Source organism: Onychostoma macrolepis, chromosome 12, assembly GCF_012432095.1.
Source record: "Onychostoma macrolepis isolate SWU-2019 chromosome 12, ASM1243209v1, whole genome shotgun sequence".
Classification (NCBI taxonomy): Eukaryota; Metazoa; Chordata; class Actinopteri; order Cypriniformes; family Cyprinidae; genus Onychostoma; species Onychostoma macrolepis.
Window position 1 is genome coordinate 3,235,351 of NC_081166.1, and position 26,290 is coordinate 3,261,640.

The window sequence follows — 26,290 nt, forward strand, 5'->3', positions numbered from 1 at the left end:
GTAAAGCGAAATAAAAAAAAAGTATTAAAAAAAATTTGATAAGCAAAAATATATTATTATTGTAATAAATCACTGAAAAAATTATTTACAAAAATAAATATTACTATTGTAATGTAAAAAAAATCAAGCATTTTAAGATAATAGCTATAATAATTTTGTTTTACAGTACAACTGTAATATTACAATACTGATATTTTAATTTCTTAATTTTAAATGTCGAATGAAATTTAAGTTAATTCTATCTTTTTTTTTTTTTTTTTTTTTTTGAGTGAATGCTCTTGATCATATTGTTTTCTTTTTCTTTTTAAATTTGCTGTAAGTTTTAATGTCATAACTGGGCCCTCCGGTGATGTCTCCAATTTACTCTGCATAATCCCCGCCCACTGCAGGCTCACTTTCATCTGCCTCCGTTTTTGAGTGCTACGCCCACATCTCAACATCCAATCGGCAACTGATGTATAGAACCAAGTCCCACCCTACATTTCTCTTCTTCAATAATCCATTACACTTGGATGTATGTCAAAATAACCTGGATGTATTTGCAAACTGTACTGTACTGTACTGTACTGAAGAGCATGAGAGCTGAAAATCACTGGTTGCCTTGAGTCCTTACAAACTGCCACTTATCTCTGTGTTGTTATCACTCTCTCTCTCTCTCTCTCACACTGACTGTAGCCAGTGTTGTTTACGTCGGTATTCTGGCGGTTTCTACAGCGGTGGACAGGATCGCTCTACCCAACACTTTGGCTCCCCAGATAAGGAAATGCCACTTCCTTTGGCTTCAGTAAAGCCGCCAGTGAGAAGTGCAGCTTGACTGAAGACAATAGTTCTGTTTGTACTCTCCACACACAAGCGTATAATCTCTCATTATCTCCAGTGTGCTCCTGATTAACCTCAACCACAGTCTGGTCTGTGTTTGGACCCTGTCGAATGAGAAGTGTCAGAACAACGGGGCGGGAGATGAGCGCGAGTACTCAAGTACAGTGACAGCGATAATCAATCATGACGGCACACTTTCGTGATTTGACTGCTTTTTCAACTTTAAAACATTTCACACCAATCAAAGTTTACAAGACGTGTCAACCAGATTGGATGCAGCGTCATTTCTGGCACTGTAATTTGTCAACGCTCTTGTGTGGTATAAAGATACTGAATGTAACATCTCATTTAGTAATTCATCTATTAATCGTAGAATAATTAGAATTCAATTTTGATTGAAACTCATTGAGTGTAAAATATCATATTTTGATGAGCGTTATTGTACAGTCTGTTAGCTTACAGCAACACAAACTTTGTTAAATCCAAGGGGGGAAGAAAATCAAGTGTGCGGAAAATTACTTTTTTTTTTTTGTAAAATTTTATATTTTATTCCATTTTATTTTTATATCATCACGGCAGTGTGACATTGTGCGTATACATTTTGTATTGAAGAATTAACTGTTTTTAACACTGAAATTTCCTTTTTTTTTAATGTTTCATTTATCTATAAATCATATAAATCATCATGAATAAATTGAATTTAGTTTTGATTGAAACCTATTGAGTATTGAATATCGTATTTTGGTGAGCATTATTGTGAAGACCATTAGCATAAAGTGTAACAAACTTTGTTAAATCCAAGTGAAAAAAAAAAAAAAAAAGTAAAACGTGCAGGAAATGTTATTTATCATGGCAGTGTGACATTGCGCATGTATTGTATTGAAAGTTAACTTTTTTTTTTTTTTTTTTTAACTCTGAATTTGTCATTTATAACATTTGAGTAATTTCTTTTAAATCAAATCATTATAAAAAAAAGTATATTTTTTATTTTGTTTTATCATGGCAGTGTAACATGTTTTTGATGGAGAATTTCTCATTTATAGCGTCATTTTGTAATTTGTTCTAATCAAATCATGATCAAGAAATAAAATCACTATCTATATTTATTTATTTATTTATTTCTATTTTAATATTTTATAGCAAATGAGCTTTTTCATTCTTGGTTTGTTGCCTTTTGATTCAGTTTGAGGTACAACAATTCTCCTTGTTCTTTTGATTTGTCTTAAAAGCCAGTTCTCGATTCCCAGACCATTTTTGAACTCCTGGCATCCAAATGGTAATCAAAGATGTGTCTTTGTTCAAAGCTCATTTCCTGTTGAACGTGTTGCTCTTATGAATCTCTGCATCTCTTTCCTTACAGCCTGATTAGTTCAGCATCACTTTGTCCTTTCGCCTTTGTTTGTTTTTTGAGCAGAGGACATTAGCTAATAAACGTCTCTGAGCCGGACTGATAATGAGCCGCTCTCAGTACTCCTGCCAGAAGAAAGGCCACTGAACACCTAAAAAAAAACAGACATGATGCTTGAAGTCATAAATACAGATGAAATAGGAGAAAACCAAACTTCCTGTTTTAGCCAATTATTTAAAAAGTTACTTCCTCCTTTAATAACTTCAGTGTTGATAGCAGCGTTTGTTAGTAACTTGTTTAACTGTAGTTTATCTACTTTAGATTATGCGTAACTTGGCAAGCTTCCTCAGCATTGATGTTAGCATTGTGTTTGGCAGGAAATATCCTGTGGTGTCACACGTCCTTGAAGGAAATTTCCACAACCACTTAAATGCACACACGCTCACTCATACGTAGATGAACCCCTCAAATGCACTGCATGCTCTATTTTTATAAGCAGTACGGAAAAGTTCACCCAAAACTGAAAATTTTGTGCTAATACCAGGCCATCCAAGGTGTAGGTGGCTTTTTTTTCTTCAGTATTAAAAGTAAAGTACTGAAACTGAAACAGATACCTGTGGCTCCTGATGATGTACTAAGGTTTTATAAAGTGAAACGATTGGTCTGTGCAAGAAACTGAACATTTACAACATTATTACCTGGAATCCAGAGCCTCGGGCAAACTGAGAAATCTGATTCTTTTCCATGAACTGAATCTTTTGGAGAGTTTGTTCAAAAAACAGATTCACCATAATCTATGCATAATGTACATAATCTAAAGCATATAATGTGAATAAACTAGTCTTCATCAGTTTACCTTTTTACATAAACAATGAGAAACCATAACTTTCATTTGACCCCCTTCATTCAAGTGCTTGGTTCACGCATATGCATATCAGTGGCTCTTAATACCAAAAATAGGCCTAAATCTAGAAAAAAGTGGTTTGCCATTGAAAAATCTTGATTTGTTTGTTTATAAGTACAATATTAAGCACTGAAGTCTGTTTTATCCTTTAGAGTGTATCCTTCCCTCCCTCTTTCTTCTTCAGTATCTTGTATGAAGGTTGAACTTGTATATTTTTATTTGAAAGAGTCAGAAGTCACCAAGCATACCTGCCGACCCCTGACAGATTTCAACCTAAACCGGTGTGAATGTCCTAAATCCAAGTCTCTGCTATATGAGGATGAGTGTTATCATATACAAGCATGCGTTTCTGGACAGTGTTTGTGATGTAATGCTTCTTTGGAGTTGTATTTCTCAGTCTGAAGTAAGGCAGCGCATGATGCCAGCCTGTAGATTAGTCTCCCTTAGAGACGTCTGAGTAATTCTTAATAGATTTTCAACATGAATTTTGAATAATCTGGGGATTATGGAGTCGAGTTATGTGATATTATGAGCTTTGGTCTGAGAAGATGCGATAACTGGATTTCTCGGAGGGGAAACGCTTGGGGTTTAGGGTGCAGGGATGTTGCTCTAATATAAAATCCCTCCCATTAAAAGTCTTTAATACATGTGTGGTGATCCAATAAAATGTGTAATGCATGTCTTTTTTTGTATGTTTCTCAGTCACACGGGGGAACAGCTATTTCTGCTGTTTCGTGGCTTAATCTTGTTGTTGTAGACTATTTTGCATTGAATTTTTGGTTAATTTGGTTATGTGACGCAAAAAAAGGTTTTCACCAAGTAATAACTTGAAATTTGTGTAAGTTGATGCTGTGAAGCTAATTGAGTTCTTTCTGTTTTAACTTTTATAGTTCGTTAATGCACTGTAGCTAACATGAATGAACAATGAACAATTTGTAATTTATTAAATTTTTTTTTTTTACAGCATTTACTAATCTGTATTAAGGTTCGGGAATAAAAATACAGTTCGTTGTTTGTTCATATTAGTTCTGTTCATTCATGGTAACAGATACAACTTGACTTTAAAAAGGGCATGAATAAATGTAAAAAATTAACATTTTTTAAATTTGCTTATTGCTAGTTTATAAAATGTTACATAGTGTTAACAAATGAAACCTTATTGTAAAGTGTTATCAAAATTATACGTTTTAATTAAGATATTTTTAAGTCAAAGTAATATTCATTTTCTGCAAGCAATATATTTGTATATTTTGTCAGCAAACATTAATTTAGTGGTTCTTTAAGTTTTCTTTACAGAACACAAAAATTATATATTATCAATAAATATTGAACATAATTTGAAGCAATGGCTCCAGTTTAGACAAGTGTTATTTTAGCATTATGATAGTTTGTTAATATTTGAAATTACGTTTTATTTTTATATTAGAGTTCATAAGTTTTAGTAATTTGTTGTTTTTGTAATTTTTATTACTTTTTGTAGGTTTTTAAATTTCTGTAGTTTTTATAAATTTCAGTTTTAGGTTTTATTTTAAGAACATCAGGATAAATGAAATGAAAATGTGAAATGTTGCCTTAAACTAGCTGAAATAACGTTTTTTTAATATTTTTTATTTTATATCAGTTATTTAAACGGCTATTATGTAACACTGTGAAATCTGTCATTTCATAAATACACTTTTGGTGGGAAAAACACCCATTAACCTGTGGCATTGACTGGCTTTTAATGTTGATCCGTTCATCACATTCAGCATTTTTACAGAAGGTGTGTGTGTGTGTGTGTGTGTGTGTGTATTGATTGTGTTTTTTGAGGGCCTCAGTTGTCCTGCTGGTGTCTGAACCTGAAGTCTCTCCTCTGGACAGATGGTTGATGCTGTGCTATTGACTGTGAAATAAAGGGTCATTACCCTGCAGGACGGACACACACACACTCTCTTACTTGTTTGGTTAAGAAGGCCAGTCTTACTCCATTCATACAGCCCAGTCATTGTGACAGATGGGCAGATATGAACATATTTAACACACCCCATCCTGTTGACCGAGATGAGTCTGTGGTCTTTGTTTGGACACATTTCAGCCACTCTGGAGACCAGACAGTGCAGAATTAAAGAGAAAACCACGTCAGACCATTAGGTCAAACGTAAAAGTGCAAATGTCCTGGAGGCTTTCAGCAGTGAGTCTGAATTTGATTTTTTTCAAAATGTGAAACAACCTCTGAATACGTAAATAGGCACATTAGCAGTCAGGAAAAAAATGCCTTTGGGTCAAACACATTTGTTTTTCACAGCTGAATTGAACATTGAATATTTTTGGAGTTATTTAGGAGAAAATTAACTTTGTTTATACTGCTCTGAATAGCTGGTTGTACTTAATATGTCAGTAGTCTCGTATACAGACAGTTTGAATTGTTGTTTTTATGCTCATCAAGGCTGCATTCAGTTGATCAAAAATACCGTAAAAACAGTAATATTGCAAAATATTACATTTTTAAATAACTGTTTGCCATTTTAATATTCTGAAATTTAATTTATTCCTGTGACCAAAGCTGAATTTTCAGCATCGTTACTCCAGTCTTCAGTGTCACATGATCCTTCAGAAATCATTGTAATATGCTGATTTGCTGCTCAAGAAACATTTCTGATTATCAATGTTGAAAACAGTTGTGCAGATTAATATTTTTGTGGAAATCATGATATATTTGTTTGTTGATATATCAGGGGTGCTCCGATCAGGATTTTTGAGGCCGATACCGATCACAGATACTGATCTTTTTAAAGCCATCTTTTTATCACATAGAATTATTTATAGTGATACACCAATCAGGATTTTTAGACATTTATTCAGTGCCTGTATTTCAGTTTTGAAAATGAGGAATTCCCCTCTTAGGTGACTCTTGTGAGAGAGGATTTTTTAATTTAAGGGGTGGAGGGGGGCATTTTCTTTTAGACTTTTTTTTTTTTTTTTTCAAAAATATACATTTATCTCACCTAAATGTTTGATCATCCATTGCATTTTTGTTTTTACAATCGTGCAATTGTTGCAGAAAAGCTTACACACAGCACAAACCTGATTCTTTTTTTCTTTCTTTTTTTAAACAGTAATACAACCTTTATAGTAGTGCTGGGCGGTATACCGGTTCATACCGAATACCGGTGTTTATTTTTCTTATGATATGAATTTTTAAAATACCGCAATACCAGTGTTATTTAAATAACCTTCGGAACGCGACACTGTTTGAGAGGGGTCTCTTTTCACTGTTGCATTGTGGCGAGGACACAGCTGTATGTGTTACTAAGCGTGAGAGTTCTGATGCTGTAGAACGTGATGACACAGAAGAACTCATTCACAATATCCACCACCCGCTGCCATCAGCTCCGGCGTCTCACACACACGAGCGCGATTTTACCACTATATTTAGCAACTTTCAGAACCTTTTAGCGGTTTTTTTCCATAGAATATACAAACTGACAAAGCTAGCGGCATTTTTGGATAAACCTTAGCTATGGTTCAGTTGGAAGATGTTGCCAGTGCTGCCCCGCGAGCGCGAGATCTGACTCTCCCGGCGCAGTGTCGACTCTCTCTGCGAGCGGCAGAGAAGCGCCACATTCAGTTGGCCGTACTGCAGCAGACTCGTCAGTAAATGAGTACAAAACAGCGTTTCCAAGCACTTGCCGCTAACTGACTGTTTGGGATTATAAATATGAGCATAGATCGTCTGATAATATTATGCACTTTTTTTTTTGTTTATTTTTTCGTTTTTACTCAGACGCAGGCAGTGCGCTGCATAGCCGCTCTTTAGTGTAATGTTTGATGCACGTTGATTTTATCAGACAATGTCGCGATTATAAATTAGAGTGACTCTTGGTTAACATGGGTCGTGTTTAGTCGCTATTTAGTGTGGAATTTTTCTACAATATTCGCTCATCGTGACAGTAAAAAAGTCAATCTACTGCAGTTTTTCCTTTCTCAATCAGTAGAAAATGTGGTTAACACCCGGTCATGCATGAAAGAAAAAAAAAAAAAAAGAAATACCTCATATACCGTGAAACCGGTATAATTTTGAAAAATACCGTGATATACATTTTTGGTCATACCGCCCAGCACTACTTTATAGACATGTTTAAATGCAATAAATATAAGCAACACATTATTCAATGCTTTTTACTTTTGCATTTACTTCTAGATTTATATATTAAGTTGCTCAAGCAAGTGGCAAAACATTTAAACAATTTTTCTTATGTTATCACAAACATTCTAAATTAACTTTTAATTGACGTTTAAATCTTTATTACAGACAATCCTGCGGTTCATAAAGAACTTTGCTTTCCATACCGCCACGAGTGCCATCTATTATTGCCTTTTTTTTAAATCTAAAAGTGCTCTTTCCCTTTAAACCTAGCCAAAAAGCCATACGTGTTGACTGTGAAACACAGTAGACTTTAATTCTATGCATTTATAGTGTAATTACATTTACATTTACAATTACATTTTCGTGTCAATCCATGTTCATATTTACCGCAAACAATGCGCTGTCACTTTAATTCAGCACGTGCAGTACAGCAAAGATCGACTAGGTGCGGAAACAATCGCTGCACTGCTGCAAACTCACCGCTCATGGAATGCACTGTTGAATGGTTAAACACTGGCAAGAATTAACAAGAAAATCAATTTATAAATTTTAGTAGCGATGCGACACTGTCTCTATTGTGCAAGTGACAATTCCTGTGTCAATTTTGGAGCATGCAGCACGCTTATTGCAGACGCGATGTGATTTGAAGCCATTTATGCATTTTGAGAGGGAAAGAGAGAGCATACGCGGTGATTCACACAGGTTGTTTATGAAATTGTCTCACAGAAAGTTTCAAATGACTAAGCTATTTAATGAATAAATATGAATTGTACCTCACCTTCAGCATTATCATTATTGTACCCGCGCTGGACAAAGTTTGAGATGGTGCTGCTGCATGTCACGCCAAACCTCTCACAGCAGGCGCGTCATCAGCTTGAGATCGGTTTATGAGATTGGCCTTTTTTGAGATCGCCGATCATACATTCTAAAGCGATTATCGGCCGATAATGATCGGTACCTGATCAATCGGAGCACCCCTAATAGAAATTAGAAATAGAAAATTATCACTTTTGAGCTATTTAATGCATCCTTGCTGAATAATAGTGTTCATTTCTTTAAAAAGCTCAAGGTTTGAAATTATTGAAACAAAATTCAACATTTGACGTAATTCAGCCTGACGTGTCACATCTTAACATCCAATAGTGAAACTGAGATTTGAGAGCTTTTCAGTGAATGCCGCCTTAAGTTTCAGGCTTTTCCTTCCACCAGCACTTCTCAAAGTCCGGACCCGGAGGGAATTCAATCTGGACCCACCTCCACTAAATAGAATAATTAACTTTTTAAAATGTACAAAATTGTCATTTTCCCCCAAATTCTTCATTTGTCTGTCTGTCTGTTTTTTTTTTTTTTTTTGAATATCGCAATAACTATCGTATCGTGAACTTCATATCGCAATAATATCATATCATGAGATTTTTGATGTTGTTAAATCCCTATTTATTTATGCATGTGTATTAAAAACACGTTTTGTAACAACCAATTGTTCTGGTCCGGACCTTTTGACATTGATAAATTCAGATTTGGACGTTTGAATGTAGACTTTGAGAACCCCTGCCTTACACAGATCTGTCATGCGAGTTCAGAAGACTTTGAAAATAGCTCAGTTGTATGGATCAACATTATGGTGCACTTTTTTTTTTTTTTTTTTTGTTTGTTTGTTTGTCATTTGGTGCCAAGGAATTGGTCAGTCATTTTGAAAGTATAATCATCTCTGTGCTTTTGTTATTTTGAACTAATGTTTCACTGGCGAAACAATGAGGTCCCCGTGAGACCCCTGATATCAAACACGCTCCAGCTTTGGGCCTGTCAGAGAGCGACATGCTAGTAAATGTCAGCGATGACATGGCTTTAAGAATCCAGTGTGCTCGCGTCTGCACGACTGACAGAGATTAATGACTCGTCCCGTCCTCTGTACCTGTGAGAGACAGAGCAAACAGGGATAAGCTGTAATAGTGCTGTTATAGTGAGGTTTGTTGAGTAAGTGTGTGTTCTGTGTGGTTGATTTGAGACTCTGACAGTGGTGTTTCATGAATTGGTCTATTGTGTGTGTAGATGCAGCAGACCTGTGTGACGTCTCTTATAGCTGCCCAACAGAGCTATTGTTCCTACCTACACGTCATCCTGATTAACACACCATACACTGTCTCACCAGCTTTATTTAAGGACGTCTTTTCTTGATAAAATCAAAATTCACAGACAAGGTTTAAGGCTAGTCCCAGACTAAAATGCATGTTTGAGCTGTCTCAACTAAAAATATCTTGCTCTGACATATCTTAAACTATTACAGTGCCATTGATCTGTCTCAAGATGCACACGTGTAATGTTTTCTTCTAAGGGATTTTAATAAAAAACTGCTTAAATATCTTATATACATCTTACTGGGCGTCAAGGGACTGTCTTTGAGTCTTTAAACAGTTCATTCAACTACACATTCAAAAGCACTGATTCATTCAAAGAGATATGTGATGAAATCATTGAAATCATTTTAACTTTGAGCACCACTTCAAGCCTATATCGCGTTTGCTGCAATTGTTGCATTCCTCTGCGGTTATGCTCGTCAATAGCGCGGTATTGCGATATTGCGGTTATCGCGACAGCCCTACCCAGTGGTTTTCTTTTAATCTACCAAAATCTTTACCCCTTTCTCAAATCAAGCTGATCTCAGCTTTTTGTCTGTGTGACGTCATACGGACAACGCCACTCCCACGATTGTTGATTGACACTAGCGTCTTACCTTAGACCAGCCCTAAGTGAGCTGTTATCAGTCCGCCATTGTTTCACCGCCGGAGCAGATGTAGACAAGAATGACTCCTAAGCGATTGAGGTGTTTTGTTGTTGGATGTAATAATGAACATAGCAGGCGGCACTTTTGGAACAGTGATACAGCGTTTCCTTGGTTACCACTGTCAAACACAGCAGTGTTGCACAGTGCGCATATTAACACCCAATTTAATATGCATTATATGGAGACTAGATTAAAAGGAAACGCCATTTCTGAAAACAGTCAGTTCCCCTCAGAAACGCATTCATATAATTCAATATTTGGATTTTCTTCCTATATTTCACGCATCGTGAACAGAGATCTTGTTTTGCCTTCTAGTGCTACAGTATTTTCTCCTTTTTGTGTTCGTCATCATCGTCTCTGGCCTCTGTTAACGGGCCGTTTACAGACTATCTATAATAATAACGTAATATTTCCACACACATGACATTTGGGAAAATGATTGAAGTGCAGTTTGTGTGCAAGCACGGAACAGAAGATGCTCTAAAATAAAACAAAACATTTCCGGTTGATAAGTGCATCTGTACTCCAGTGTATAAATTCAATATAGATTAATCGTTTGTTAAAGTTACTTGCCAAGAGGGGTATTTTGACACTTTTGTATGTATTTGCCGTTCAGGCAGCTTGCGCGTGTCATAGACACGGCTCTCTGTGCGTGCGCTGTTCACACAGAACAGAGCACAAGCGCACAAGTACGTTACTGAAAGGAGTTGTCTTTTGCGCCTAATTGCTTTTTAATCGCTTGAATTTTTTTAATTAACAAGATTTAAAAACGCATGCGTCAAGTGACAAATCCGTCTACTGTCCCGAGCCATCGGGCAGTCCTTATTGTCGAGCCTTGCGCCTTTCCTAATAACGTGCTATTTAGCAAGTTTCACGATGAATGCGCCTAAAGTTTACCGTCTCTCAGAGAGCGGCTCGGAAGACAGGGGCAGAAAGGCCCGGAAAACAAATAACGATTGCTAACGGTTGCCTGTTACATCACAGTACATAAAATTTCACTTACCACCTAAACAGAGTAAGGATGACTGAGGACGATGGCGAATGATTGGCAGATCCTGAGCACCACTGACAAACATGAAAGTAAAAAGCGATTGTGAAAAAGCAGTTCAATGCCAGGCATAATAGCTGCTCCCTGATGCCTGCAATTTATATACAGTATAATTACCCAATAATATAACTGCGAGAGAAAGTAGGCTATTGAAATATAGATTTTCCTCTCATCTCATATTTATTCCCTTTAGGGGTTCCGTAGTACACGTCTTTTTTTTTTTTTTTTTCGAACACTTTATTGGGATGCGGTGGATTGCGAGGGGTATGGGGGGGGGAATCGCAATGTCTGTCAGCCATGGCATCGTCTACCAGCCCAAGCCTATATTGCATTACATTAAGCCATACAAGTCTTAATTCATGTTGCTTTTTTGGTGTTTTTTGCAAATGGTGGTTGTTAGTTGATAGTTGTCATCATTACTGGTTTGAAACAAGGGTGAGTTACAGAATGATCATTTTTAGGTGATTTGTACCTTTTTAAAATGAGCAGCTGGATCTATTATGAGACTGATTCTGTCATTGTTTTATTGTGTGCAGGCCTGGACTGAACACATTGCTGTGCACTGAACAACAATAGCTGATGACTCGGGGCTTCAGAGCGAATCATCAAAATGTGCGCTTTACCTCACCGCTTGCACAATAGAGCTGCAGCTCGGACAAATGTGCTGTTGAGACTGATATTCATCTAGTTAGAAAAGACCAGGAGGGTTAACCGTCTCATGTGTGAAATATCGATCAGGGATTCTGTTCGTGACCATTTGGGTCAGGATTTTCAGTTTGCCTCTTTCTTTTTTGCTCCTTTGGCTTTTAAAGAGGCTCTTGAAAATGTCTGAGGGCTTTTAAGAAGTGTTTGGCCTCGAGCCTTTGTTGCCATGGCTGCTTTTGTCCTGTTGTTTAGGATTGTTTATTTTTTGTGACTTCAGCTTTTTATGAAAGTTTAGAGTAAAAAACAAAAAAAAAACTCCGTCTCTGAATTTACTTTTCTACTCCGTTTACTTAACTGTATATTGATTAACATAAATCAATAATATCATCATGGCCCAGTTTTCATGATTCAGTCAAAAGCTGTTATTCAGAATATGTGGCATTATGGTTAGCTTTTAACAATTTTAACTAGGGCTGCACGATATATTGCATTCGATTGTCATGCGCATCTCGTCAGTAAAGCCGGTTCTGTGATTAGCGGTAAATCTCCATCACCCGTTTTCAAATGGAGCTGCATTTAATACACAGAGCCGTAGTTTACCGACAAGCCACGCAATTCGCGCTCAGAATCGCAGATGAATCGCCTGCGATATTAAACCTGATATTGCGTAGCTTGTCGGTGAACTATGGCTGTGTGTATTAAATGCCGCTCCATTTGAAAACAAGTGATGGAGATTTACCGCTAATCACGGAAACTGCTTTACTGACGAGATGCGCATGACGTCACTGATGACACGCGAAATGCAGCTGGAGGGCAGGAAGTGATTTTTCTCCATAGGAATCCGTAGCAGAAACTCAAAATTCCTGTGTTTTGCGTTGTTTAAGGATGCTTAAATCGGCCAAACCGAGAAAACGCAAGGAGCTTTTATTGTGTACGACAATGTGTTGTTCATAAAAGGGGGAAAGTCAAGAAACTGACTGAAAAACGCAGGGGAAAGTGGCTTGTAAAGCTGCGTCTGCGGTTGGGAGGAGCGAGTCGGATAATGCTTGTGTGTCCAAATGTTTAATATAATATAAGATATAATAGTATATTAATAAAGATATAAACAGATTGGACCGCCACCGCTCTCGCATTTAGCGTGAGACAGTCAGAATTCACTCAATGTTAAACGGCCATGTCTGGCGCGCCGTGCACTTCAGTGTCGGCTCGCTAACGGCTGCCGCATCTGGCCCTATTGACTCGGCCCGGAATAGGGCAGTGAGTCCACAGGCATCCAGCCCGAGTGCGGCAGACGGAGTCGGGCCGAGGGGTAAGTCTCCGGCAGGCGAGAATCTAACCGGAGCTGGCCTGAGTGTATTTTGCTATCTGGGATGTGGCTGTTGGTCATATTAGCAGCACTTAAAACAACTTATTTAAATTCTGAATCGATTATAGCCTAGAAAGCGAGCAAATAGCGCTTTCATATATAACGTTAATCACTCAAAGCTGTCACTCACTTCAATTTATCGCAATCCCATGATGTTCCGTGATATGAAGCTCTTACAACTGCAAATAATATTTTATTTACATGGTGTCTGCATGTGGCGTTTAGAGTGAATTCTGACCGTCTCACGCTGAATGCGCGAGAGGTGGCAGTCCAATCTATTTATATATTTATTAATATTTTAATATATTATTATATCTCATTATATTAACCATTTGCACACGAGCATTATCCGACTTGCTCCTCCCAACCGCAGACGCAGCTTTACAAGCCACTTTTTCATGTTTTTCAGTCAATTTCTTGACTTTTCCCCTCTTACGAACAACACAATTTCTTACACGATAAAAGCTCCTTGTGGTTTCTCGGTTTGGCCGATTTAAGCGTCCTTAAACAACGTAAAACACAGGAATTTTGAGTTTCTGCTACTGATTCCTATGGAGAAAAATCACTTCCTGCCCTCCAGCTGCATTTTGCGCGTCATCAGAATCACGTGCAAACAACCTATTGCATGCAATATATCGTGCAGCCCTAATTTTAACGCTTTCTTTAAACATGTCTACAGAAATTTGTCTAGCAGTAGTTTCCAATAGTTACTTAATTATAAATTTATTTATTTAAAAAAAAAAGTAAGTTACTTTTTTTTTTTTTTTTATTCATGGATTGCCAATACTCTTCATTACCGGTTCATTGCTGGTAAAAATCTAGAAAAACAAAATCTAAAAATTGCTTCTATAAATAGACTGCAGTCTAGGTATAATTTATTTCATACCGATATTATTTCAGTAATTTTATATAAAAAAAAAAAAGTTTAAATCTTGCAGTTTTTAAAAACAATTTTTTATTAATACTGATGTTTAAATTAGCCAGTCAGTATAAAATAAATGTATTCATGTAATTATTAATATAAAATAAAATCTATGATCGAAGATAAAACAATGTCAACTAAAGCATTTATTGTATTAATTTTAAATTTACCTGTTTAAATTTAATTATTTAATTGTATTTATATTTATTTGAATTGAATTTTTATTTGTATTAATTTAAATAAGTTGACATTTAAATTTTATTTTAGTAATGTAATGTTAATTGATACTAGGGGTGTAATGGTTCAAAAAATTCACGGTTCAGTTCGATACGACACAGCAATGTCACGGTTCGGTATGGGGGTAATTGGTTACGTCGCAGTGTTGGAAATATTTCTGTTTTAAACCATGAAGGCGTAGCCTCTACTCCGTAAGCTGTGCACCGGTTTTCATTTATACTTCTGCGTCGTCGTCCGCGTCGACGTGCAGTACACATGCGGACCGATAGTCTGCAGTGTCCACGGGCATGTTGCTTGTGAACCCGCAGTACCACGGCAAAAGCTGAAGAAGAAGCGGCTCGTCGGAGGAGCATAGCTGTGATGGCGGTAAATAAATATCAAATCATTATTTAAAACAACAAAAAGGGGGACAACAACGCAACAGGAGAAGATGGCATTATTTCAATCTCCACAAGCACATGTACCACGGCAGAGGGGTTCTAGCAGACCAATCACAGCGCTTGCGGTCCGCGTAGAATTGACGCGCTGTTAGGTTTTTGGAGAGGTGCACGTCAGGTATGGCGCAGGCCTGTGCGTCTCTGCGTAGGCTACGGCGTAGGTTCGACGCAGAAGTATAAATTGGGCTTTATGCCGGTGAACGTCTTAATGTCAGTCAATTCACTATGCAGAAAGTGAAAGTAAAAACATAATGATGGAGCTTTTGTCATCTGACGACGCATATTCTCTGAGACGACGAGAGACCAATCTACTTCAACATGCTGATAACTAGAGGTCGACCGATAGTGGATTTTACCGATACCGATAGCTAGGTTGGACCACACTGGCCGATACTGATTAATCAACCGATAGTTTTCAAAATGGATACTGAAAGAGAGCTAGTGCTTTACTATTTAAAAAAACTAAAGAAAAACTCTGGCTCTGACAGAAAGGCTGCGTGTGCCGCTGACAGAGACGTGCTGTTTTCCTTAACGCATAACTTACATTTCACAGGTATATTCTCCATCTGTAAATGTTAGAAAGCCATGGAAATATTTCCATTTTGCAGTCAGAAGTGCGTGAGCTTTTGCTTTGCGATTCTCCGCTAAACTTCACAGACTTCATTTAGAACGAGGGCCGCCACGCGCATGCGCGCCAAACAGACAGAGCGCAATGAAATAGGAGCACAATAACTCTGACTTAAATATACATTTTGCTGAAATATTTGTAGTTGGAAAATAAATGTAGGTTTTTAAACCTGCAAGTAAGTGTATTTGTATGATAGCACTAACTGTAAAGTGTAATGGGGTAATCAAAATAGCCTTTTTACTCAATCAGTCTGTGCTTTATTATTTTCAATTTTAGTTTAGTAAATTTAACTTCTGCTTTAAAAGCATTATTTTTGTTTTTAGATTGCAATGTTAGAATGTAATGTGATTTTAACCCTTTTTGCACATAATATATGCCTTCATGCTTACATTCACTTTATTTGTTTAATCCAAATACAAAATACCGAGAGATATACCGTATACCGCACATCAGCCAAAAAATACCAAGATATGAATTTTTGCTCATATAGCCCAGCCCTATTACATAGTGAAAAAAATTAGAAGAAACATATTTCATGTTAAACAGGTTGTTTTTGAAAGTCGGTGCTTGAAATAAAAGCTTTTTTGAAATAGAAGATTTTTATTGATGTCTGCTTTTTTTATTGATTGATTGTTTTTATTGATGTTTTAATTATTGCGGGGCAAATTAATTGTAATTTTAATTTAATAATAAACTTCATAATAATAATAATAATAATAATAATAATAATAACAGGCCTACATTAATTGGAAATGCTAAATATCTTAATATTGCCAACAATTGATGTTTTTAACAATATCTCTGGGTATCGTTAATACAAGATCATTGTCTTTCGACGCACCCCAGCAAGGGTAGGTAATCGCGGGGCCTTTCACAGTGCGTGCCCGTCCGCTAATGTTACGCCACTGAACAGGCAGCACGTTGCCTGTTACGTCGTTTGGGCTGCCTTGCTGAGCGCAGTGGCACTGAGAATATTATATTTCACACACTTTAAGCTGTTTTATTTGCCAAATGTTATAGGATTAGTCCAACAAATCGAATCGTTCGGTTTGTAATACGTACCAAGCCGTTCAATATGAATACGTGTATCGTTACACCACTAATTGTTACATATAATTTAATATTTTATTTAAAATGTTTTATTCTAATAATTTTATTTAATTTTAATTCAGATTTAAATGATTTATTTTAATAAATTAAAACACCATGACCATAGTTGACCTAAAAGTGAATTTATTTGCACATCCACTATAGTGCTTGATAAGAACACACTGCTGGTTTGCCTTGCGTTGCATGTTTCGTAGAGCAACGATGTATGAAACACTGCTCCTACACTGCTCCTTTATTTACCGAGTGACAGTGAAGCTCATTATCTCCCAGAGTTCCCTGAGCTCATTAAAAATGTGCTTTTGATTGGCCGACATGATGATAAATGTCCAGCATTAACCCCTCCTCTTCTGTCTCTCGACATCCTTTCTTTTTAATTCTGCTTTACTGCTTAACTGGGATCCAGGGGCCACAGTCGCATCGGTCCATTAAGAGAGTTTAAGAGAGAGCGGCGCTCTGTGAGGTGCTGCTGCGAGGATGTCGATCTGGTCATGACGGTCACTCGCACTCCGCCAGGGGTTTTTCTCGTGTGGCATTTATACACGCCACTATAAAAAGACAAGGTTAATTAGTTTCATCCATTTTTGGCTCCCGTCTCATTAATGCAGGATATTCTGGAGAGACCTCAGGCGAGAGCACACATTACCTCTTCTAAATTGTTTTTCTTTTGTATAATCTTTTTTTTTTTTTCTTTTTTCTTTAATGTTAGTGACAATAAGTGGATTTATCAGCCTTAATGATTTTCATGAAAGTGTATTCGCGCTCTTTTATGATGTACGATTTTCTCTTCTGCTCACCAAAGCTTCATTTATTTGATCAAAAATGCAGTAAAAACAGTAAAATTGTGAAAAGTTATCACAATTTAAAACGTCATTTATTCCTGTGATGCAAAGCTGAATTTTCAGCATCATTACTCCAGTCTTCAGTGTCACATGATCATTATATAGATAAACCATCAAACTGTCTGCATGACCTGATACATGATACATACATAAATATGAGGCTATAAAGAATCATGACTGCATGCTAGCATAACAAGAGTATGTTTCTCAGACATGTATGCAAACTTCTCATAAGTAAAACCCGAGTGCAGGTCAATTATATAAGTGACATTCTTAGTAGACATACTACAGGACAGTTGTTGTTGCATACTACAGGAATTGTTTTTAATGAAAAGCCATGTAAGAATAAAGGCTTTTTATTTTTCACTATACTTTTGAGTGCCTTGGAGGTAAAATTTTATTTATTTATTTTTTTTCACCGATTTATGATCTGTATACCCCAGTAGCTTTTTTTTTTTTTTTTTTTTTTTGGTGCATATTTTTGATTTTGAAGTGTTAAAAATACATTTTTTTCATGACCTGTTTTACTTTGGTAATATGACTGAATATTCTATTTCTGACTGAAATGAGACAATGTAGTTATTTTTTGTTGGAAAAAAAATTAAATTAAACATTTTTTCATTTTTTTTTTAAATACCAAAATTTATATATTTGTTTTTGTTTTAGTTATGCATTTGTTCATTTGTTTTTTTATGTATTTATTTAGTTTGCTTGTTTTGTATGCATGTATGTATTTTTTTTATTTTGCTTGTTTTCATTCATTTATTTAAATAAATTAAATTATTTTATTTAATTGGTTTATTAATGTTTTAAATGAATTTTAACATCTTATTTAAATTTTTTTCAAATAAAAAAAAAAATAGTATTTATCAATTTATTTAAATTGGTTAATTAAATTTCATTGGATCATTAAAAGTAGGCATTACTTTATATAAAGCATTAAAATTCTCCATCAAATATTGCTGTATTGTGATGCCATTATTTGAGATGTTTCCAGACTTGCAGTCTGGTAGTTTCTGTTTTTATAAAATGTTTGAGTTGGAGGAACAAAATACGCAAATATTGTTTGCAAGCGTAGCTTATTTTACAGTATAAATACTAGAGGTGCATATTTAACTGTTAAATGAACATTACTGTTGCTCGTGAGCTGCGTTTGGTAATAAGACAAAATTTAGAGCAGGACTTCACTTTATGCAGTGAGATTATGTAAAATATGTATGATTTGCGGCATTTTATTGTCACACGTGAGAAGCTACATGAACTGATGTTTCACACCGTTTTCCCTTAGTATCAGCAATAATAATAGTGCTGCTCACCTTAGCAAACACTGCTAATTAAGCGAGTCTGTTTACGGACGTTTTGCTGTATGCATTAATGAACGGTCATTTTGCCCAGCTGCGAGGAAGCGCACTTGTCTCTGCCAGTTTTGTTAGTGTGGGTGTTTGCTGCTGTCTGGCCCCTCCACATTATACCCACAATCCTCTCTGCCTCAGAAGTGCTGACCCTCTCGTTCAGGGAGATTCCCGCTGTTTCTCACCTCCGCCGATCTTCTCCTCGCTCATCTCATTATCCTCTGACCACAGAGAAACCTGCACACCATGACACGATCTATAGGCACACTCCTGATACGCCAAACGCTCGAACCGCGGTATAAATATGTGCTAATTGTGCGTCTCCACTTCAGATGGAATCGAACAGAACAGCTAATGGTATTTTGGGATAATGGATGTTTTCTCATTGTTGACTGTGATTTGAGGGTGTTTTCACACTTGTTTCGATTGCACAATTTGATTCTGCCCCTCTTCATATCTTTTGTCTCTTTTCTCGTTGTATTAGCAGTGGGTGGTATGAGCAAATTCATGATGCAAGTAATTTTACGCAACAGCAGCATTAACATTTATTAACAAACCAACTTTAAATATTTGTGAACTTTCTGCTTTCATAACACTACTTTTTTTCTACCTGTCCATGATTATTTATAAACACACTCACCTTCATATCACACTAATTATAACCCAGACACATTTCCACAAAGTCCGGCAGTGTTTCTAAAGATCTTTATTAGACACGCCACATTATTCTGATGGGAGGACAATAGTGAAGATTGGCAAACTTGCACTAATTATCTTGTTTGCATCAAGCGCAGGTCCAGCAACACAGAGCACCGTCACCGAAACCTGCCCTAAAACCCGACCCGGAGCCTGTTTCTGTCATGTCCAATCTGAAGCGGGTCAGACACGCGCCATTCGTCATCATTATCACACAGCAGCGGGTCAGCATCCATGATGCCAACGCACCTACAGTCCTACTGTCTAATTGCTTCGTTTTAATTGGCCAAGCACACTTGAACTTCTGCAGGCCCCAATTTTAATAATGGGAAAATAATTGCTCCAGACTGTTTGGAGAATTACCATAATAGAGTCAAGGATACTAGAAGAAATGTAGGAAATGAAGCGAGCTTATGTGAAGACAGTTAAAGCCCGTCTGATAAACGTGCGTCCCTGTACGTCTTGCAATGATTACATATTAATTCAGTAGGCGGTCTTGTGTGGCTGCTCGAATGCATTCGACCACATCAGCGTCTACACCACGAAAGTAATCCGGTCAAATGCGTTTTCGACTATCTCTGGAAGTGGACGAGCTCAAAACGTTTCACACCTCGTTTACACCTGTATTTAGCGTTGTCCACTTATGATCTGATCGACCAAAACACATCTCAATACCAAGTGTAAACAGGGCCTATGTTATAGCTAATTATTGTGTGGGAATTTACAGAATAATGAACATGGAATTTGCAGGAATTATTAAAATTGTGCCACAATTTTGCACTGAATTTTAGGCCGTTACAGATGTTCCTGATGTTGTGCGTCTGTGGCTTCAGCTTCATCAGGCTTGTTTCTACCTGTTGGCTGAATTTATGAACTGTATAGTAGAACTGTCTCAACATGATATCTCATCTCTTCATCAGCCTCTTTTCCACGTTCCCCATTTCTACCGCATAACTCAAGCATGCCTCTCTTTCTGTTTTGTCATACTGTAACATTTCCGTGCTATTTATACTAGTTCTGCAGTATGCATTCGTTTTCTGCATGCATGTTGTATTCAGATAACACAATACTTTTGCTTAGATGTGCTGTATACAACCAGAGCACTCTGCATGAAATACTGTATCCCACAATGCAATGCATTTAACTTCACTTTATATTACCAGGCAAATTATTTTAAGTTTTATTGTATTGTATTGCATTTTCCATTTATTGTATTTTTTTTAATTTAATTTCCATTTATTTTAGTACTTTTAAGTTAAACAAAATGAAAATGGGATTTTTTTCATTAATCTTTTTGTTTTATTTTATTATAGACTTATTTTAATTTATGGTTTTGGTTAACTAAAATAACCCTGATATGCACATAAGGTCATATATTAGTTCAGCATATTGCTACTTTATTTTATGTTCATTATTGCATACGGTCTCACATGCTATTATTGGAAAAAAATAGTAGGCAATATTCAGTATCCTTCTAGTGAATAAGCATCTCTCATTCTCTGTCCACCCTTCCAATAAAATCCAGAAATATTTAGCGTCTCTGTTCAATTTCAGGTTAATTGGAGGGGCTCAGTCTCAGTGCCAGCGTGAATGTCTGTGATCTGTAATGAATCTGACTTTAACATTGTCCATCATTTTGATGGACAGGGTCGTAAAAATAATCTATTATTACCCGTCATTTTAATTTTCATATTTTAATTACAATAACACATTTAATTGCTTTTATTTTTGTTCACGTTTTCATTTTTACACTGTAAAAAGTGATGTTGACTTGACTTAAAAAAATTGAGGAAACCTGTTTCCTTAATTTTTAAGTAAATGATAGTTAAAAAAAATAAGTTAAGTGAATTGTCAAGTTCACTTAACTTTTAAAAAAATAAATATTATATACTTAATAATTTTAAGGCAACGGGTTTCCTCAGTTTTTTTTTTTATCACTTTTTACAGTGTAGTAATGAATCTAGAGGATGAGCATATAGGCTTATGCATTTATTTATTTATGAAGAGAACAGATGAACGGAGACATGTTCAACAGCACACTCCGCAGTGACTGCGGAGGCCACTAAAAACAATGAAATATGCTAGGGCTGGGTAAAAAAAACGATTTCTCTATTTTAATAGATTCTTATTTTTATGAACCAATATCGATTCTTAAATTCCGATCAATGCTGTTTTCATTTGATGAATGCACAGTACATTTAGTGCGCCTCCCACCGAATAAATCGCAATAGACTAAGCTTTGTGCTTTGTTACTTTTGTCTCAGATTTCAAATTCTGTCCATTTTATTAAGAAATTCAAGCAATAAATACCGTTTGGTGCTCTTTAATGTGGCGTGATTGCTATAGACAGCTCAGATCAAGCGAAGCGGCAGCACATGTGAACTGGTCATCAAAAAAAGGATGTATTTTATTTTTAAGAGATTTTTTTATATTTAATTTTTGTATTTCGATTTAATCACTTTTTTAGCTCACTTGATAGAATCATCTGTGTTTTTATTTATTTTATATTTAAATATTTGTATTTTATATTTGCATTTTATTGGCTTGGCAATAAATCGCTTGGTTAGCTTAGCATCACAAGCATTTAATTTTTAATTAAATAAGTATTTATTTTCTTTGTATTTTAGTTTTTTTTTTTTTATTTGCTCACCTGGTTAATGTAGTAGCATGAGGATTTATTTATTTTTTATTTTTGTATTTTATATTTTTGTTTTAATTTTTTATTGGTTTGCTTGGTTAACTTGATAGAATTATATTTTTCTTTTTTATTTGGTAAATTTTTTATTTTATATAAAATTTTGGTATTTTATTGACTCACTTTATTGACTTACTTTTATTGGTCATTATGTCGATTTGTGGGTTTTACAAATATTTAACCAATGAAAAGCATTCAAAAGAGCTTGTGACTAAACCTCGTAATGCCATTGGATCCTCAAATTGTCATTTAAACCTCATAACTCCACCCCCCATCCATTCAGAATGAAGCGCCGCGATGCGCAGTTTGAAGACAGACGTCTACTTCTTTGCAATGCAAGGGTAAATAAAGAACTGATGTTTGAATATGTACAGCGTTTTCTTTACCCAAGAAATGCTTTCTATAAAGGTTAATGTTTTTGTGTGTATAAAGAGCAGAGAAGAGTCTTAGCATTTGATGTCTAGTTGTAGCCAATACACTTTTGTAGGCTACGTTTTAAATATCATAGCTGTTCATCTTTTATATCATGAGATTTTGGCCAAATGTATTAACAACAAGAGAAACGGAGCACCCATATAACTACAATAAACTTTATAACCTGCAAACTGGTGAAAACGTAATGCTATTAATTTACTGCCTCAGAGGCGGCCGTTCTAATGATGGACAAAACACAGATCTCTGTCACTCCATTTGAGTATGATTTTCAGAAATTAAGTGCAATTGTCTGATCATATATAAAGCCAAAATACCAACTCTGACGCAATGTTTAATTATTGGAGGAAAAAAATTCATAAATGAATTTTTTTTTTTTTGTAATGGTTTTATAATTTTTTTTTTTTGTAATGCTTAATGGTGTGCTGTGGGATTTTTTTACATATCAAAACTATGCCGTGGCAAAAAAAAGGTTGGGAAACACTGCTCTAGCATGCTAGACCCTCAATATGGCCCATGATCCTTCTTCACTTGTAGGTTTATGGCTGATTCAGTCAGGTGAAAACTTAGTTCAGCTGTTTAGAAAAAATTATAGTAAACTATACCTTTATGTCTGTAGCACAAACGCCTCAGGGCGAGATACACCATGAAGTTTAATACTCAGGGTTTGTCCATACACTGCTAATAAACTGCACAATGGACCAGACTTTATAGTGACACTGAAATGTCTGGCTAAGTAAGACAATAAAATCCTTTATTACACTTCCAGACCTCAAAGAGAAGCTGTCGACCTGCTCTTATGTTATAAAACTTTCCCGGCTCTCTGAAACTGATAAAGTTTTGCTCGAGCACCTTCGTTGTGTCATCCGTCTGATAGAAATTGTTCAACCTCTGCCTTATTCTCAGCGTCTTTTTGAATCCAAGCGTCTCTCTTTCTCCTCTGCTCAAGTATTCCTGCTCTCTATGCTGTGGGTGGCTCACGCAACCTGGCTGTAATGGCCAGTTATTTTCTGACTGGAGTTACTCCTCATCACCTACGGCCAGATATCTGACATTATTTTATCATTCCTTTTGTGTGCTTTTGAATCTGACTTCAATAGGTCTGTGCACATCTCATTCCCTGCCGTTATGGAGTACTTTACAGATAATGCCCATGTTTTAGCCCCCAGGACCGGCCACTCTGACTTTTTTTTTTTTTTTTTCTGAGGTTTTTCTGTTAGGGGTGCAACGATACCACTTTTTCAGAACCGATCCGATACCGATACCAGCGCTGTTTTTTATTTATTTATTTTTTTTGGTTTTTAAATCAGTGTAGATTTTCTATAACTCAGTGTGGTAACCTGATCACTGTTTTGTGTGTTAAACACAATCTACTAAATATAGACATCTTCATTTTAATGGGGGGAAAAAAAATTAAAAATTTATATTTAATGTTTGAACAATTACAGTAGATATTATAATTTTTTTTTTTGTATTTTAAAATTGGCCTGTCGAAGATCCTTATACGTCAATGACCCACATTACACATTGCTCTTTGTATTGTTGAATGCTGAATGGAGGATTACAGATAGCCACAGCGGAGAGAAGAGTTTAAGTCAATTTAAATTTAACGACTTAAATATTCATCTGTACCTTGCAATGTACTATGGAACAGCTTCAAAACACTTGAAATATAGTGCACAAAAACTTCATGGTGCTTTATAATGTTTTTTTTTGTCTTTCATGGGGCTTAATAACACAGAATAGTATATGCACAATATTGGATTTGGATCGGTCTCGTCTGACCGATTCCCGATCTGGCAGAAAATGCCAGTATCGGAGCAGATACCGATACAGAGTATCGGATCAATGCATCCCTAGTTTCTGCAGGTCTGATGTAAACTATGATAAAAGGTCCCAATGGTTTTACTATTTCATATTTAGCTATCATTTAAACCGTATTTGATTATCACGATTAGAAAACTCGATGTAAATAAAGTGTATGCACGTGCCGTCACCGTCAGCTGGTGTGCCTGCGGTTCTGCACACCGAGAGGTAAAAGGACTGAATGGCATCATTGGTTTTCAGTGTGAATGCTGTGATAGAACACACAAAACGCATCTAAAATGAGAGAGAGCTTTGCGATTGACTGAACAAATAGATTTGAAGAAGTCTGAGGTATATTTTTACTGACTGCCGAAAGCTACAGGAAAGAGAAGCAAATGGATCCCTGCAATTCACAGAAACAAATGAACTCCAGGCAGCGAAAAATGGATTTGCACTTATTTTATGTTGAATTTTGAGGTAAAATCATAACCTATGAATTGTAGTGGTATATGGTTTTTAAAACAAAACACTGACAAAAAAGTTTTTGGGCTGGACGATATGATGATATATGTAATGATGATGATATCGAGCCCAACGACCTTTAGTTTAAACTGATTACCATTTGTTTTACTCGTGTTTTCCTAGCTTGCCTATTAAATCCAGTCATGCAGCAGGCTCTTTTGCCATTCAGTCCGTTCTGGCAGGAAAGTGACATCAATGCATACCCTCTATACAGCTCAGATTTAAGTGAAGTTAGTTCCGGTCCTTGATTCTGATTGGTCAACAGCTTTGTTTTATTCAAGGTAACGGTTTTTACCTAACTGTTTTGTGTATTGCTGCGCAACACCATTAGCAATATAAACAATAATAAATATCATAAAATAAAATTTATAAATAAACAAAATAATCAATGTAGCGTCAAAACTGAACTGTTTATTATTTATGTAATGAATTATGAGTGACCCCTGCTGGCAGTATGTTGCGTTTTTGACACTTAATTTTGATGATAATAAATAACATTAATATTATTATTATTATTATTATTATTATTATTATTATTATTATTATTAATAATTAAATAAATTAGCGCAATAATATTGTGTATCGGCGATCTCACTGGGTGACGATGGGACTATATGACAATTGAGCATATTGCTCAACACTAAAAGGCACTGATATACTGACTATATAAAATTCTCTATTTATAGATGTGGTAACAGTGGTTATAATCGTGATATGAAATGTTCATAGCGTTTCATCTCTAGCCTGTGGTTTAGATACAGGTTTGGACAGCAAGCGAGTGACTGCAGCTGGTGTCTGTGTCCGGCTCAATGGGCTCTATTCACTCAGAGCCAGGCTGGAAGAGAGGCGACTGAAGCGTCTGCTTTCTCTCTCGGGGGACATGGGCGCCTCTAGGGGCCTGAACTTCCTGTCAGAGTCTCGCGCACACACGGGTCTTCTCATGCTGCTCTGATCCTCTTTGTGTGTCTCCCGTCCTCTCTTCCTCTCTCTGTTTAGTCTTCTTCCTTCAGCTCTGATCCAAAACCCAGTGAGCTGCACAACTGAACACTGTTTTTATGCATAATATGCACATGAAAGCTACAAACAAGTGTCAGTGAAATTATTCTACCTTATCCTTTAAGTATCATCACACATTTATTTTATTTTATTATTTTTTATTTTATTTTATTTCCTCAATGGGTTGTCAACAAAGCCAGGAATTATTATATATTTATTCATTGCTCAATCTTGGTGGCATCAGGATGGTAATATTCATTTTAGTTTATAAATGGCTTTTATTTGTTGTTCCAATAGTCTAAGGATACTAATATATTTGTTTATTTTATTTACTCGCTTGGTTATCTCAATAATGTCAGGATTATTATTTTACTATTAATATTCTAATTTAATATTGTTATTTATTCATAATTTTTTGCTCACTTGGTTTTCATTCGTAGAATCAGGATCTTAATATTTTGCTTTACAAATAATTCATTGTATTTTATTGATTTGATTGATTGGTATCGATCTGTAAAATAAAGATCCTGCCTGAGAAGGTTGCTGTCTATGCAGACAGACACCGAGGTGGCTCACG

At 36.0% G+C, this 26,290-nt stretch overlaps 1 protein-coding gene across 2 annotated transcripts in view; it reads left to right on the top strand.

The window, feature by feature from the left end:
* Positions 1–26,290, top strand: part of dock1 (dedicator of cytokinesis 1) — a 304,321-nt gene that overhangs the window by 12,289 nt on the left and 265,742 nt on the right. The window lies entirely within an intron of this gene.